This window comes from Acanthochromis polyacanthus, chromosome 12 (assembly GCF_021347895.1).
Source record: "Acanthochromis polyacanthus isolate Apoly-LR-REF ecotype Palm Island chromosome 12, KAUST_Apoly_ChrSc, whole genome shotgun sequence".
Taxonomy (NCBI): Eukaryota; Metazoa; Chordata; class Actinopteri; family Pomacentridae; genus Acanthochromis; species Acanthochromis polyacanthus.
The window spans coordinates 23,049,994-23,068,047 of NC_067124.1; the positions used below are offsets into that span (position 1 = coordinate 23,049,994).

Consider the following 18,054-nt stretch of genomic DNA (forward strand, 5'->3'; position numbering starts at 1 on the left):
CTCGGTTTTGTTTTTGTTTTTGCTGTTTTCACTAGATTTTTTAAAATCTCACTCAGGACAGAGAATCTTAGATTTCAAAACTTTCCCAAGTGTCTCCTATCAATAGAGGCCAAGGTTTTTCATTTCTACCATGCAGTTATACACCTGGAGCTCAACTTAAGAGGAAATTATCATGTTTTTTTTTCGGTGGAATTAAAGGAAAAAAACTGTCTTGGGCTTAGGGGCACCTGAAGAGATGAATGGATCCACTATTTAGTGAAAAACAAATATTAGTTTGGGCAGTGAATCAGTGAAACTAGCTAACTGAATACCTAGAATTTTAGTACCAAAAATTCACTTCTAAATCCATGACTTTCACCTGTCATTGGATGTTTTTTGCCTTTTCACCTAAACAAATGTTTGTTTTTTTAAATGGTCTGACAGCAGCTCTTAGACCATTTGGAGTCATCTAACAAACGTCAGTGAGCCTTTGACTCCAGAGCAGCTGCTGTGAGTGTGAACATGTTAAACGTGTTTGAGTTAAGTTGGTTTGAAAATGAGCTTGTAAGTATTTAGCGTATAGTATAGTGTATCAGGCATCAAGTGACCCCTTGGTGCCACGGAATAATTTGTACACCACAAGGCGAATGTGGAAGGAATATTTATGTAATCCTGATTAGAAAATTATTCATATATTAATTAAGTCCACCTATGACTCAGAGTGCTTTCATACACTTGACTTTTCATGCCAGACGAGACTCAAGAGTCTACAGAAGACGTATACGTACTGCACACCTGATTCTGAAGTGAATATCATTAGTTTTGCAGGCAGTGAGTCATAAACTAAGAATTACGTCATCATGAAAATTACATAAGATGATGCATGCATGTGACTGTAAATTCCCAACCTAGTTCGCCACACACACAGGTACATATCCAGAATACATGTGACAAGAGCCCAATGGCTGGAAAAGAATTAAAGACTTGAAATTTACTTGAGGGTGTAGCTCATACGGTGAAGAGAAAATATAAGTCCCAAGGCAGCTCACTACTACTGTACATTCTAGCAATCACAAATCGTATGCTCTTGCACATAAGAGAAAATAATAGGTATCTTAACACTGATGAAAAGGGAATTGCTAAATTTATATGAAGCCTTTAACTCAAATGATTAAACTGCAATTTGAGAATTGCCCAGCACTCAACAATATTGCATTTTGTCCAATTTCAGTTAATAAGAAAAGAACCCTGAAAATAAGGGAGAAAAAAATTATTTAGAATACAAAAAGAAGCCATTTACACCTGGACAAAGTAAAATTTTGATTTGATTGCTAAAAATTGTCACAATTGTGTGTCTGTAAACAACATGTTTGCTCTGTTTTTTATGATCAACTCTGATCTCATAGTATTACACATGACTTTTTTTTTAGATGCATTTCTGACCAGTAATATGTACAATCCTCCAGTTGGTAGAACAGCAATGCATCAAAACAATTATAATCTTAATCAGATAGACTTAACATTCAGTGTACAGATTGTGTCCTTTCTGATAGATTGTTATATTTGCGTCTTTTCTACAGGGAGAATTGCGCTTTACTGTCTTACTTCTGACTGATGTTCAGTTCTAGTCTGTTATAGGAGAACAATAACTGTTCATCTCTTTGCATTTCAGGAAAAATGGAGTTATCAAGGCTTTTCTTGCAATCCAGCCCCAGCAATTTCCTGTAAAGGGAGAATCTCAACCACCCTGCAAGGAGTGCATTACATGAGCAACTATGACAGCCGACGGAAACTGTGGAAGGTTAGTCTAACAGTTGGGCTTAATAACTAAATTCCATCAAATTCCACATTCGACATGACGATCAAAATACATAGTTTACAAGCTGTGAAATATGACTCCATATGACCCATAGCAATATTAAAGACCCCCTCTGGTTTATGGCAAGTTCTTTTATTTACCTTGTTAACATGATTATATGGTATTATATAGATGAAAAATCTATCATGAGTGAAATATTCAATGCCATGGCTGAGAATTTTTGACCTGAAACTGCAGTCTGTCGATGACCGTCTCAAAAACACAGATTCAGACTCAGACTCAGGAGCCAATCCTGTCTACGTATGCATTGCTACTGTCTGTTTGGAATGTTTCCAGTACTAAAAATTTCCATTGTGTGGCATAGAGATTAATGGTGTTTGACTAGAGTCATAGTTGAGCTGGTGTGCTTGAGCAGGTGGGGAGGACAGAGTAAAGAAAGAATCAAGGACTTCATAGATGTACACATTACAGAGGAGGCGACAGTGGAGAGATACATTTACACTATTTTAAGGCAGAAACAAAGAAAGAAACATTTTGAAACACGGAAATTAGTTTTTAGGGCTTTTTTCAATACCTGGAGAGAGACATTTGTATAGATTTGAATGCCAAAATGTTAGATTTCCATATAGCTTTGAAAACATTTGTTCAGTTTCTTGTTCAGATATAGAAATGGTGATGATCTGGTCAAAACTGACCATTCAAAAAGCAAAAACATGCTAACTTCCTCCATTGTCCGTGTCGTAGCTGTCCCCTGCTGCAACAAGTTAGGAAAATCAGGATGTAACCTGAGAGGCAAGATGCAGGGCAACAAAGCCCACGTTGCTACTTGCAGGGCTGAGTCAACTCAAGCTGGTGGGCCAACACTTTTCCTTTCATTACTAAACCTCTTTAAAACAACCTGAACCCCTCAGACAGCGCTGTTTGCGTTATGGAGATGATTCCTCATGAAAAGGAGCTTATCCATGCCTGAGATGGTTGGATGCAGAAAATGTGGGGTTTAACATTGTCTGCTTTGTACAAGTGTTTGTATGAATATTTGATGAATGCCCACTTTTCCAGAGCAAAGACGTAGGCGGTACTTATGCACAAGTTCAGAAGATATTCTGAGGTCATCTGAACACATTTTGTGTCAGACATGCTAGTATGCTAATGATGCTACTGATATGAATAACGATGTACTAATTATGTTGTTCTATAGCATGTAAGTGGGTAATTTACATAATGACTACAGTGCGTTCCACACCACATAGCGTAACCTGTGACCTGTATGCATGCCTGAACAGACACCCTCTAGAAAGATCTTGAACCGAGGCGTTTCTGCATGGACTTTAATGGATCTTTGAGGTGGAAGTATTATACTTACATCCACTTGATCGCTTCTTGAGAACATTCATGTGTATATTACAAAAAAAAAAAAAAAAATTCTCTGAACTGGAAAGAAGAGCAGTTAAACCAAATATTAGTGTATGACATGTTGCATAAGACTGAATGCAAATGAAAATGTACAATTTCTAAGCTATGACTGGTCCTTATGGCATATGGACTGAAGTGGTTTGAAAATGCATTATTTATACATTTAAAAGAGTTAAAAGTAGAAAAAAAGTAGAGTGAGAAGTGTGTTTGTCTTTGGTGAAATAATGAAACAGACTTACAAATATTAGAGTAAATACAGCACCTTAAAATATTCATCCCCTTTTAGGGTTTTCCCCTTTTTCACGTTGAATACCGTTCTGTTTACCTAGTTTTTGTGATGATAGTTTACAAAAATACTCTTTCATGTCAACGTGAAAACAAATTTCTGCAAGACACTGTTAATTTATTAAAAATACAAAATGTAATCACATCAAACTATTTATATTGACCATTATCCAGTGTTAAAAACTGCTTGATAGTTTGAAGTCCTTTAGAGTTTTCTATATTTCTGCATGAATATGGCCTAAAACACTATCACAAATCTAAACGTAGAAAATGAGAACCCAACTGAACAAATAAGGCAAAGCTTTTACACTCAGTAAATATTACTGAGGAGAAAGATCCAATATCTGTGAGTGGCAAAAGTATGTTAACCTTTGCATTCAGTGTCTGGTATGATCCCTCTGTGCAACAATCACTCCAACTTAATGTTTCCGGTGTTGTGGAATTACCTCGATGTCGAGAGAGGATGAGAAGGCAGACAGAGAGAGACACTGGAGACTAAGATGGCTTTGGTTGAGAAATAGGTTTACTGACATCAAGAGAAGTGATACAACGAAGTAGCACATTCATGTGAGCATTGCCAGCATCAATTCTCCTGATTCTCTTTAACCTCCGAGTATGTATTGGGTTGGGAAGAATGCCAGATTTAGATTACAGACTAACATGGGGACCACTTATAAGCTCAGGCACGTCAGACTAGACGATATCTAATCTTCAGTCCTGACATATCTTCTTCCTACAGCAGTTGTCTTTCTCATTTACATACAAGCAGAAGAGAAGGCCTGAATGTGCTCACAGCCTTAGTTTGAGAGAAGTAAATAGGAACAGGGTTCAAAGAAGATAATTTGTGCGATAATTTGATGTGACTCATAGGATCTATAGGATGATTTAAGTTGACTGCAGTTTACAGTTGCAACCTGTATGATGTCTTTAGCTAACAGCTAAGAACTACCTGCTAACAGGTGCAAAAAAATTCCTTAGAAGGAAAAAGAGTAATTTTTCCTTCACAGTAACTGTTGATCAGTCCTGCACCTCCGGATGGACTAATGTTAGTCCATTTCTTTGTACAGAACAACTACAACTCTGTGATGTTGGTTTGTTTCATCACATAAACTGCTCGCTTCGTTTCATTCTGCAACATTTCCATTGAATTCAGGTCAGGATTTTGACTTGGTCATTGTAGAACATCCACTTCATTCTTCTTTAACAATTCTTTGGTAGAATAACTTTTTGCTACATGACATACTTTTTCATGACATCCAGTCATAGACAGATGCCTTGACCTTTTCCTTTGTAAATTCATTGCTTCAATCAATGATGTTGGACAGTCCTTGCTCAGTTGACGAAACACCATGTGCCACTGTAAGAAAGGAGCGTTTTCCTTTCTTCAGACACAACACTTCTCATTCAAACCTAAACAAAAGATCTATTTTGGTCTCATCTGTCCACAAAACGTTTCCAATAGCCTTTGCTTGTCCCTGTGCATGGGCAGCAATGTTCCCCTTTTGTCCTTGCAGCCCTGCCGAGCACACCGTCATGGTTCAGTGTTCTCTTGATGGTGAACTCACAAAAACATTACCATTGTGAAAAGGGCTTTTAGCTGTTTGTGGCATTACATGACTTGATCTTTGTTCGCCGAGCACTTTTGGGGAAAGTAACAATGTATTTTCATCATTTGCAGAACTGAGGTGATTTTGTAACCTTTTCCAGCGTGATGACCTTTAACAGCTCTTTTTCTGAGGTTCTTCGAAGTCTGTTTTATTCCTGTCATGATGCACATCCACACGTGAAGAACAGACTTTGATTGACTGCTGCTCTTTAAATGAACAATCACACCTGATTGCCATCCCACTGATTGAAAACGTGATTATAATTTCACCTCCAAATGAATTGCTAATCTTAGCGGTAGAAATCCCATTCTTTAGGTAATATTGTTTCATTTTTCTTAAAATATAAAGGACCACATATATTTGTTTTCTTATTTGTTTCACTGGGTTCTCCTTATCTGCTTTTTTGAATGTGTGAAAATCGGAGAACACTTTAGACCATAATTGCGCAGCAATATAACAAACTTTAAAGGATTTACAGACTTTCAAGCAAATACTTTGGAAATTCGCAAATACTGTCCGTGGCTGAATAAGATGTAAATAGTTGTAATGCTGCACAGTGATTATATAACTGCTTTGTTCTTACCGTTAAGATCTTTGTCAGACATAATGTCTGCCATCTTATCATCTTTTTGGTCCAGCACTTGCATTGTGCTTGTTTTTGTTTCGGTAATTTTCTTCCTAATTCTGATTATTTTATGCTGATTAAAGTATGTGATAGGAAATGGCATTATGGTGGAAAACTGTGAGGTGAAATTGTCACTTCACCTTTATTATTCAGTGTAATATTTATGATACTCTGCATGCTATTTTCTCTTATGTAGGGGAAAATTCAAATTTACATTACAAATACATTGTTCCAATGTGAATAATTCTTACACAGCCATCAGAAACTATAGAAACCAGCAGGATTGATGAACTCCCTGAAGACTGTTTCTCATGTAATTTAGGTGGGATTCAAAGTGCTGCTGCTTCAGTTTTTTGCTCGATTCTGCTGTTTTGGATGATTTGTGCATACACTGTGCATGCTAATTTCGTTGCCATTGTTTCCATGTTGGCACCTGCATTTGTGTTTCTAAATCCGTCACTGAGGAGACACTTTACAAAGGACTGCAATGAAAATTAGCCAGCTAGCAATAACAGAAATGTTTATTAATGTGCACTGTCCATAATGTTGAATATTATACAAAAAAAAAAAGTTATGTCCATGTCTGACAAATGTTTAACCACTGCAGTGGTATTTTTGGCCCATATGTGCTGGATGCAGCTTTTTATGACCAAGTTCATGTGCTTTTTATGAAAAAAAAGCAACACTTCTGTGCACCCCCATACCCACAAAAACTGAAGTGGAGGCAACCGGTAAGTGTGCCAGTTAGGTAAATTATACAAGGGGTTGCAGATCTAAACGGTTTGATGTCAGACGTAAGTCACTGGTTTGCGTGGGGTCATTCAGTTGGCTCTTTGTGACCTGGCAGGTGCCTTGTTAGGCCTTAATTAAGCCCCAGCTGCTCTGCCTTTAGCTGGCACTGTCAGCACAGAGACCAATGATTATCAACTCTGACCTGGGAAGCCCTGCTGTTCACATCAGCAGATTTATACTGCGGAGAGAAAGCATTAATTAGGTTATATCTGCCCCATTACGAGTTATTAGAGTCAGAGGAGGAGACATTTCTTCACCTTCACTACTTTAAAGTCACTGAACTGCTGCTCTAACTTTAAAATTGCAATTTAGGAGGCAGCAGACCTTCACACATCCCCGACTAACACAGGCCTGAGTATAAGACAGTATCTTTCACTTGAAATTAGGTTTTAAAATAGTGTTGGCCATTTGATATATATAATTATTTATTTAGAGCATTAGAGCATTTAGAGCATGTTGATTTTGAATAGACAGCGTTAACACAGTGTTCTGCACAGACTGCTGCATGATGTTGCTGGGCTAGTGAGTGTTTCAGTGTCAAGGAGGCAGATTTGAACATACATGTGCACACGCTTGCTTACATGCTTTCTGTGCAGACATGTGAGAAGGAGTCTGCACGGACAGAATCCTCGCTGAATCTATAAACTGACCTTCAGTCAGCCATAAAAGTGTTTGGTGAGTGCACCTTAATCTTTGGGGGTTTCTGAAGGTTTGTGTACCATGTTTTGCTTCCACAGGTGAAAGAAATCCATAACAAAAGTGAAAGAAGTTCGTAGCGTCTCCTAATATCTTCACTGCAGAATTGAAGCAGTAGAAAAATCTGTCAAACAGCCAAGCTGCTGTCATAGTTGATGAACTCAAAAAGGCAGTTTGAACAGTCAGCGAAAATGACTCTGAGCCTGTGACTGATAGATAAGATACACCAGATTTAATGTATTTCATGGTTCACAGGAAGGAAAAGGGATTCAATGTTGAAAGCTTCTTGGATTTATACTATTTCAGGCAAACTTCACCAAAAAGATGATTGTCAAAGAGTTTATCCTCTAGAAATCTCATATGTTGAGAAGAGTCCCCTATAAGCAGGGACAATATTGACTGCTTCCACTATGCTGAAAGCACCCCACAGCCCAACTTTATTTCTGAGGCTTTAACGTGAAGCTTAACCTCAACCACAGAGGACAGATAATATGAAAAACATCAGCTATTTGATAAACCATGCAACACCTCATAGCATTTGACTGACACCCATTTGGAACCAAAAATCAAACTTAAGTTAAACTAGACGTCAAAATTCCATAAAAACAAAACCATTAACACTTGAGCTGCCACCAGGACAGTGCATCACCCGAGGCTTAACTCAACCGTGACCATTTTTTCCTGCCTTGAAGAAACATTTCATACTCAATTTTCCAATCCTCAGATACTGGAGGGACACTATTATTCACATATATCCACGTGGCATCGCTGTAGAGCCACTGCAGCATCAAGAAAGCTTTTTTATTCTTGTCAGTTCCATTGAATTTGCTGAAACAAGATCAGTTCTTAGATAAATTACGACACATCACTCCAATTTAGAAGATATAAAAGCAACAATTTCGCCCTTTCACAAAGATGACAGGTTCATTCATCTTGGGTTCCGACACATTTGCTGAAAGCTGAAAGTAAAAAGCTAAAATTGGGACCCGGTCACAGCAAAAGACAATGAAACCTACTGTCAGCTGTAATTGTAGGATGGACACTGAGGATGAAATAACAACTCATACTGATTGGTAAGCAAATGTATGCAAATTACATTCAAATGAGGAAACATAAAGAGGGTGTGTATTTAAATACTGGACAAAAATAACAGACTTGTCACATCAAAAGAATAGATCTGTTTGTCCTGACAAAACAAATGCGAAAAGAGATAATAAAGAGCACATTTTCAAACATTTAGCTGTGGCCTTCACTTCGATTGGCGTTACAAAAGAAGCAACACATCGCAGACCTCACAGGTGATAATATTTGCGAGGTTGAAAGTGAGAGGCAACAAATGGAAAAACAATATCCAAACTAAAGTAGATATGAGGAGTCCAAGCAAAGACATAAGATCTGAGAGAAATAATTAAGGTTGGCTTGAGTAATATCATTCATTTTAGATCCTTTCTTAAAGCACACACTGGATCTTGGCAGGATGTGTTCAAGTTTCTGTTTTTTGCATACTGTGGCATGTCTGTAATGATCAGTTAAATAATTTGGGGGTTATTTAAAGGTCGTGTAAGAATATTGGGCAGTTAAATGCAGGCTATGGAACTGAGCAGTTTTCAGTACTGTGATAAAGTTTACTGTAGTAGACTTATCTGGCCTGCTGCAGGACAAGTTGTTGCATCAATGATCACCATTAGATTTGGATCAAGGTTTGCAGTCATAAATCTGAAATTAAGCTCTGTCGTCTGGTAGCAAATTGTTGTCCAATTTTGGTGTGCCTGTACGAATTGTAGCTTCAGTTTCCTGTTCTTAGTTGACAGGAGTGGCACCTGGTACAGTCTTCTGCTGCTGTAGTCCATCTTCTTCAAGGTTGGACGTGTTGTGCAGTCAGAGATGGTATTCTGCATTCCTTGGTTCTAACAAGTGGTTATTTGAGTTAGAGTTGCCTTTCTATCATCTACAACCAGTCTGCTCATTCTCCTCTGCCCTCTCACATCAACAAGACATTTTCATCCACACAACTGCTGCTCACTGGATATTTTCTCTTTTTTAGACCACTCTCTCTAAACCCAAGAGATGTTTCTGTGTGAAAATCCCAGTAGATCAGTCGTTTCTGAAATACTCAGACCAGCCCATCTGGCACCAACAACCATGCCATGTTCAAAGTCACTTTAATCCGCTTTCTTCACCATTCGATTGCTCAGTTTGAACTTCAGAAAGTTGTGCTGACCACGTCTACATGCCTAAATGCATTGAGTTGCAGCCATATGATTGGCTGATCAGCTATTTGTGTTAACAAGCAATTGAACAGGTGCAGCTAATAAACTGGCCGTGAGTGTAAGGTCCCTCTTTTATTTTCTTTTTTTTGGCATTTTGTTGGCTTCATTAGATAGGTTAGTAGAGAGGTAGACGGGAAAGTCGGGAGAAGGATGGGGTGAAAACCTGCAGCAAATGCTGCAGCTGGAATCAAACACAGGGACTGTAACCCCTGTTAATGGGCCGCCCGCTCAACACTTACCTGAGCACCCACTAAGGTCCCTCTTTAACCTCCATCCCACTGATGAGTCACAACCTTCAGCCTCCCACTGACGCTGTTGTTGTTGTGGACAATGAGAGGATGCATTAGTAAACATTAAAGCCACACTGGTACTAATGACTGACACTGCTGCATAGAGAACACAGTGCAGGAGACTGACTAAAGCTTTTAGCAGAGCTTCTGTGTTGGTGAGAAGCACATAAACCCTTAAAAAAAATCTGATTGTTGTGTATTTTGTAAAGGATGTTTTTTTTCTTACAATAATTACCATCAGTGAACCAAACAGTATAACAGCATCATGATGCATGTTTAGCCCGTTAACTCCACATGTAGATTACATATCATTATTTTGACATATTTTACACAGAATATTTTAAAGTCTTATTTGTCTGCAAGGTTTAACCACAAAGCTTTTATTTTCATCTTTAAAATTGTGCTGTCGGGAAGAATATTTAGATATGAAAAGTTACACAAACATGCTCAATATTTTCCTTTATCCACAGTAGCCTTTTTAAAATGTCAAACAGGAGGAGGGAATTTGCTGGAGACTGTTATCATCGCTTGTATTTGTAGCAGCTAGATGTGACTCACTGATATGTTTTGAATCATTTTTGGACTATAATTGAGCAGCATTGCACAGGAGAATGATATAAACAGTATCAAAATCAAACCACACTACATTCATTGTTGTTTTGTGTTTTAATAAAATCTGCTATGAGGAAAAATAGAAAATCAAAAGCTTTAATCTTACAAGGGTCAATGCTTTTAAGGTATTTGTTTAATGTGCATAAATTTGACTGCACTAAATTATAAAAGCGGATAGCTCCTTTTACAAAAGCAATTGCTGACTGTATGGGAATCTTGCATCCTTCCCTCTCTGTCAGTTTATATATCTTTGTTGTGTCTTTACTTTTACTTTCAGTTAATTTTTGCCTTTTTTAAAAATGATTTTAACGATTGCTTTCATCTGCAGATGTTTTTTGTTATCCTGTTTTACCCAAAATTCATTCAACATTCACTTTGTGTTGCCTCTTCCTGTCTCTGTGTTTTCAACTTGGTCCTTCTAAGAGCATTACATAACATACTACGGCTATTAGAACTGTTGCTGTGACAGCCCAACAAAGCCTGTGGTCTCTAGATAAAGAAATCCTGCCTTTCCAAGAAAATAATAAATCAAAAAGCACGTATGTGAAGATTGGTGTAGGTGGATGTACTCAAACTCATCCTGAACCATCCCACTCAGGTTTAGACCTGGTGGTTGTAAGGAGAGGGCAGTTCTTCAGCTCCATCACTCTGCTTCTTGGTCAGACTGCCTTTACAGAGCTTGGAAGTGTGTTTTGGGTCATTTTCCTGCTTGTTAGCAAGTGAAGGTATTTCAGTTTAACTGAAATCAGTTCAATTTCTTTCAGTTCAGTTAAATTCAAATCAATTCGCTTAATTCAATTTAAAGACCTCTCAAGATTTAAACAGAGAAACCCAAAAAGTTAGTCCAGTAAATCAGATGGGATTGTGTGTAGTTGCAGAACACTGTAGTGGACATGGTGGTTTAGCGTTGCTCTAATCTCGTGTGTTCTTTTTTCATGATTTAAGGCTGGTGACTCAGAACGTTTTCCCATGCAACAGGGGAACTCTTGGTGTTCCTCATCATCATGTTTGATCACTTTTTTCAGCTTCACTCAAGAAACTTTCTGAGATATTGTTTTTTTTTTGACCAACTAAACTTAATGATGAAGAATTACAAACAGCTGCTCTGTTAGCTGAGTTGTTTGAGCCTTAATTTGGATTTATTCCAGTGGCTGAAGATGGGGAACAATTCAGAACAACACAACTGCTGGTCCAAACTTATTATAAAAACGCAATTCCGCAAATACACTTTTGATGGAGCTCAAATCTCAACTCAAAAAAATTATGCCAGCTGACCCCCTCATTAATCTCATTACAATCCTCCAATAGTTTGCAATGCCGCCCAAATATGAGGAATATATTACTTTGTTTAATGTTATTTTATAGTTTTGAAATCTTCAGTGCTGCTATACAATGCAGATAACCCAGACATATTGAGTATATTCAGTCATAAATCCTGATATATCTTTGTTGTTCCTACGGTTAAAAGTCAAATGAGTCATTTTGGTTGTGGAGTATTTAGTATAGTATGCTGCTCCATTTATCAAATGAATAAGTAATTTGAACTCCACCCTGCTGTTTTTCTTCCACTTCCATGAGTCAGTCATAGTCTTCAGCCAGATAATCAGATGAAATAATCAATCATAGCAAAGCGAGTTTAACGTACAGATGACATGTGATGAAGAATGTTAGCTTGGCTTTTCCACTCGTCTGAAGTGTTTAGTGGTCCAAGCAACTCTCAGCAGTTTCCACCTTGAAGGCCTGATTCACACAGTCTCCTCCTAACAGGTGATGTCCAGATGTATCTGCTGTTTGAATTCTCTGAAGCATTGATGTCTTCTGTGATCTGACGCACTGCTGATTTCTGAGGTCGCTAACTTAAATGAGCTCCATGGTCTCCTAATCTTCCTTTACTGGGGCGGTCCTCATGTGAGCCACTTTCATCAGCGTGTTTGACGGTTTTTGCATGTGAAGAAAGTAAGGTACAAATACACGTGGAATGCTGATAAAACTGAGAGTGATGAGGAATTATTAGTAAGATCGTTATATAACAGTGAGATTTGGTAGTCTTAAGCTCCTTCAACTCTGGCAAACATCCAGACGACTTTTCTTTTCACTGCGCTTCTGCCATGTAACATAATCTGAACTTATTTAAAATTGAAAAGGCTAAAGCCATCCCAGGACAACTGAGAAAAAAAATACACCAACATGTTTCAAGACATTTAGTTTCCTCTGTCCTGTCTCTTTTAGCTGTGCTAATGTGGACTTATTATCCATAATTGTGACAATTTGAACCTTTCTGGCTTCATTGTTGAAGGTGTGTCATGTTTTGGATGATAAGTAGCTTACCAAGGGCAGAGATTTTAATTGGACCCTCTCAAATATCCACCTGATATCACAGGGAGGAATTTATGCTTTAGCAAAGAGGCTTTGACTCACACGTCAACATAATTGGTTAGATAAGGCGCTGCTTTCTGCATACCTTTGATTCCACAGCTCCTCTGACACTCACAATTATTTTCATTCTTGGCATTATTCAAAACATTCTCAGATAATAACCACGAAGCTTCAACATGTGCACAGTATTTATAAAGCTGAAAGCAGGCGCAAATACAGAGAAAGGAAATAATGATAGAAGCAACAATAGTACCATGCAGTGACACTCTAGGCAAATTAATGTTTTTTTCAGTGGGAAATCAACACCGTGTACAAAGATTTCAAAACCATGAGTGTTTACATGAAAAATAAGCATGAAACTGCCATTTTTATAAATGTGTTCAACGTACTGAATCAGTCTCCCGCATGGTTTTAAAAAGGTTAGCACAAAGTGAACATAAATCTTTATTTATTTTTCATTTTTGAATGCAAACACCTCTGTATCAAAGTTTTCTCTATCCATAAAAAGTCTTCTAATTATTGCCCTATACGTACACTAGTATAAGAAGGACTGATACAGGGCACCTAAAGGCATCAGAGCAGCAGCAGTGGCACTCTGGTTGCTTTGATGTTTAAAGGACCAAATACGAACCGAAAATAGTGGGTTTTAATCAGGCCAGGCTTGTTTCATGTGGTTCCCTATTGTTCTTCTTCTCCTCTCTGGTTACCACTTCTCTGCTGGTAACAATTAATGAAAACTATGTTAAAAAATACTTTTAAGAATTAATTATACAGTTGCCTCAAAGCCACTTTCATTTCCTATTATCTATAATAATCAGTCGAATTGCATTGGTCTGACTCTTCAGATGTATGCTGCAAGTATAAGCTTGTGAAATTCATTTCCATATTTTCCCACTGGAACATCCATGTCAGTACCTTTGTGTCCAACCCATCACCCACTTAGACTCCACAAGGTTGAGACTAGCAGCCTACAGCGGCTTTAATGAGAAACTTTGCTCTGGGAACAGACAGAAAAAAATCCTAATTGAAAATGGTATCTTTCCAAATATGGCGATTACTGTTCAATGTACTACAAAAAGCTGTGGTCAGGTAGGGTTTACCTACACTTCGTTTTACAGCTTATAAACACACTTACATTGCAAGCAGTGCCTTTCTTTCACATAATATGCGGGAAAAGACTTGTTAAGGCAAACTTGCAAATACTATGGATTAGGTGACCAAAGTGAGAAGTCAACTTCTCTTCTTTGTGGCTCTGCTCAGGCGATGCAGCACTTACTTGAAAACTCTCAATAAAATAAGGACTAGGCTTATATTCATGTTTTGTAATCATTTTTTCAGTCCCGGCTTGTCATGCAACTTGTGCTGCCAGCACCATCTCTGAAAGGCATCTTCCAGTGAGCAAAAAAGATTAATTTAAATGTCATGCTTGAAGCAATAAATATGAAGTGAAAGAGCAATTTTGGAAAGATAATAAGCCTGATATGTTTTGATAGCTGTGGCAAGAAAACTAAATAAAACACAGCCTTTTTTTTTTTCTAAAAACGCATTACAGGAAATGTCATGAAGCCACATGTAGAGGAACAAAAACAGCAAAAACAGACAGAGGAAAACATGAGGAGACGAAGGAAACTCCACTAATAAATTGGGTCTGATCTGTTGCCACGGAGACCCATCTCTCCTTTCATCTTGTCACTTTGACATCCCGACTCATTCATCTCCATTTATTTACCTGGTGAATGCAGAACCTCCTGAGAGGGTCGTAAACCAGGACTCCAGCGAGCATCTGCAGCCGATTTCTGATGAAACAAAACCCTCAGCAAAACCAAATTAAATCAATCACAATGAAACCTGTGAAATTTCACGTCCTGCTGTCACTCCCCAAACATCCCACTTTAGTGCACATTTCTAACTAAGGCTGATTAAATAGAGCTATTGTTTTACATTGCGCTGCCTTCATGGTTCTGCAGGACGTGACACAAACAGGAGATGAGCTAGTTTCAGGCACAGAGGGACAGACTGAATTCTTCTGACTGTTGTGTTCAAACTAACTGCATGAATCTAAAGCTCAGTGTATCCACACTGAACTAAAATGATTCTTGATTAAGTTGGACAAGCAAAAAAGACAAGTGGTGATTTACAATTCAGTTCAGATGTTGTTTTTAGAGATGTGAGCCAGTCTGGAGGCTCAGATGAGGCTTTACTGCACTCAAGGTGTATTCAGACAGTTAAGGGCAGCAGATTTCTGTGTCAGCTGCCCTAATTTACCCCTAATTAGCAATCTGCCAACAGTACACAAGCTGCATGCTAACAACAGATGCACTGACTGCTTATGTAACTAAATTTAAGACTCCAGAGGAACTGCATCTTCCCGTTGCATACCATCATCTGCATCTAAATTTGCTGTAAGTTGCTTCTTCCATGTCACCGTAAATATGCTGTTATTAGCAGTGTTTTGAGCTATTATGCTCATTTTTAGCAGGTATAATGTTTAGTGCAGTAAACACAAAGCACAGCTGAGCCTGCGGAGTGAAATCTGATCATAAAATGAATTATAAATTCTCTCCTGTCACGTTGTCTTTCTCATTTTCCCTCACTCTAACTGGGTCAGGGAAAATGGGGAACTAAGCCTGGTTCTGCTGGAGGTCCCTCTATAATATAATATCGTAAAGTCTTGTCCTTGCCATGTGAAATGCCCAGTGATGGCAGTAGATAAATTTAATCTCTAGCTGACCAATAGTTGTTAAGATGTTTCAATCTGGACCAAACACATCAGACATTTCCATTTGAAAAGCCACACTGGTAGCGTGGCTCAAACCCCTCATCATGGTGGTTTAGAGCAGAATTGAATTTTAATTTACTTATTTTTCTTTTTAGCTCTCTCATTTTGTTTTGCTCTAACCAAACAATCAGTTTTCTTTCAGTATCCTATTACAGCTGCTGATTTGTTAGAATGAGTTTCCATTTTAAACAGTGACTGCAGAAATGTGTCAATTAAGGTGATTTTTTTCTTCAAGTTAAGTTTGTTTCTGTTTTCCTGCCACATTTTCTGTCTTTATTTTCGGTATCTTTCAGAGAAAGATGGTGTCCTTTTTCTCCATCCTGAATCCTGACTGACTCATCTAAACTGAGGAAACTGTGATAAATTACTCCAATAGACCTGCCTAAATTGATGAAACAATCAGCAGTGAATCAGTAATTCTGGCCTGGACACAGGTTTAATCATTCTAGGGGCTCAGATGAGAATATAAAATGCTTTGTACCTCTGCCAACAGTGTTTCCATTTCCACTCTTTTCATACTTTTCATTCTTCACTTATATTCTCAAAAGAGTCAGCGGTATTCTGCAACTCACCTTTTCAGAATCCCATTCTTCAAATTCACAAATATGTTTCAGCAGAATTTTTTTGTGGAACAAAATGACAGAAAGTACCCACTCATTGCAGGCTTTTCCAGTGTAAATAGAGGAGAACAAAGAACACGGTGTGGAATTTCAGTTTATTTAACAGAACAGGATTCAGCATTTTAGAACTTCTATTTAAACCCACCTTGACTTCATAAAATTTCCATCAAAGTCAAAGAAAAATCTATGTATATAAATATATAAATCTTGTACATGTAGTATAATATATTCTCTAATTAGTAGACTAAAGCTTCTACAGCCTGATAATGAATACTCTTGGATTCAAATACAATAAACTGGAATACGTTAGCATTTTGAGATATACACTCAACAAAAATATAAATGCAACACTTTTGTTTTTGCTCCCATTTTTTGTGAGATGAACTCAAAGATCTAAAACTTTTTCCACATACACAATATCACCATTTCTCTCAAATATTGTTCATAAATCTGTGATAGTGAGCGCTTCTCCTTTGCTGAGATAATCCATCCCACCTCACAGGTGTGCCATATCAAGATGCTGATTAGACACCATGATTAGTGCACAGACATGCCTCAGACTGCCCACAATAAAAGGCCACTCTGAAAGGTGCAGTACCTGCAAAAAACAGTACCTGCCTGTAGCTGATATTGCAGCAGCCCAGTGATCAGTTCACAGTCAGTGTAATTTTTTTCCCCCACTGTCATTTTGGCTTGCAAATAGACCAATATGCTGGTGGCAGTATTTTTCTCCATTTTCATACAGAAGGACAATTTCACACTGAATTGATAAAATGAAAGAGAATAAGGCTGCATTCATTATGGTCTGTAATTTAGGCTATATTTGTTACTGAAAAGGCAGTGTCAAAATTTGAATTGGCTTAAAACTGCTGATTCTGAGAGGCAATGTGAAAAACACCGTCATACACCGTCATACGTGTGCTGCACAGTAAGGTGGGTTTGCTTTTTCATCCCACTTCTGACACCAGACATTATGGGGATCTCATTTATAAATTTGGAAGAAGATTGATATAGATGGAAAATGGCATGATTTAATATGCTGGATTCTCAACCTAAAAAAATAAACAGAAAAAATATCTTATGCAGAAAAATTATAATATTATAAAGAAATATATTCAATTACTCAACTATCTTTCAAAAAGATATTTAGGAGGAATTCACAATCACTTATGCTTCCTAAATAGACAGTTTGATATCACAGAAATTTAGTGGAATTAATGTTATACTGTGAGGATTAAATGTTTTCCTTATTTTTTTAGAGTAGTATATATACCTACATAAGAATGGGCAGTTCTCATATTATCTTGCAAGATGAAATGTTTACAATTTTCGAAAGCCATGCATATTTTACACAGTATTATTAATAATGAATCTTTTCATATATTGTCCTTCAAGCATAACAAGCATGGTTGCAAGAATTAATATTCCAAACAAAGCAAATCATTATGCAGGTTACATGACCATTATAGCATACAGGAACATACCATTTAACAGACAAATGTGCAACGTACTTCACAGATACAGTAAGTGAACATCACATTTGTATGAATGAAAGTGAGAACCATTAATATCAAGGTTTTATTGGCAATTCAGTGAGATTGAAAGGGAGGAGAGGAATAAGTGGTGAGTGAGTGTGACACAGTGACAGAGTTACAGTCTTCCCTATAGAAAAAAAATCCCTTCTCATGTGGCTTTGAATGGCTTTTCTGAATTCTGATCGCAAACCTGTATATATTTTTTTACGATATCATCCAAGAAAATCGCTGTGTGCAGTTGTTAGCAACTGAACAGTTTTGACACGGTGATGGTGTACATGTTCTAACAACTGCAAGTCCAATATTCACTGTCCTAAGATTGGTTTCTACCATCTCATGAAGGAAATATCTTCTAT

At 37.6% G+C, this 18,054-nt stretch overlaps 1 long non-coding RNA gene across 1 annotated transcript in view; it reads left to right on the top strand.

Moving 5' to 3' along the window:
• The window catches only part of LOC127536536 (uncharacterized), a 29,483-nt gene that overhangs the window by 242 nt on the left and 11,187 nt on the right, over positions 1-18,054 (top strand). The window contains exon 2 of the long non-coding RNA XR_007945559.1: positions 1,652-1,780. This is a non-coding gene — a long non-coding RNA (uncharacterized LOC127536536). The remainder of the gene's footprint in view (positions 1-1,651; positions 1,781-18,054) is intronic.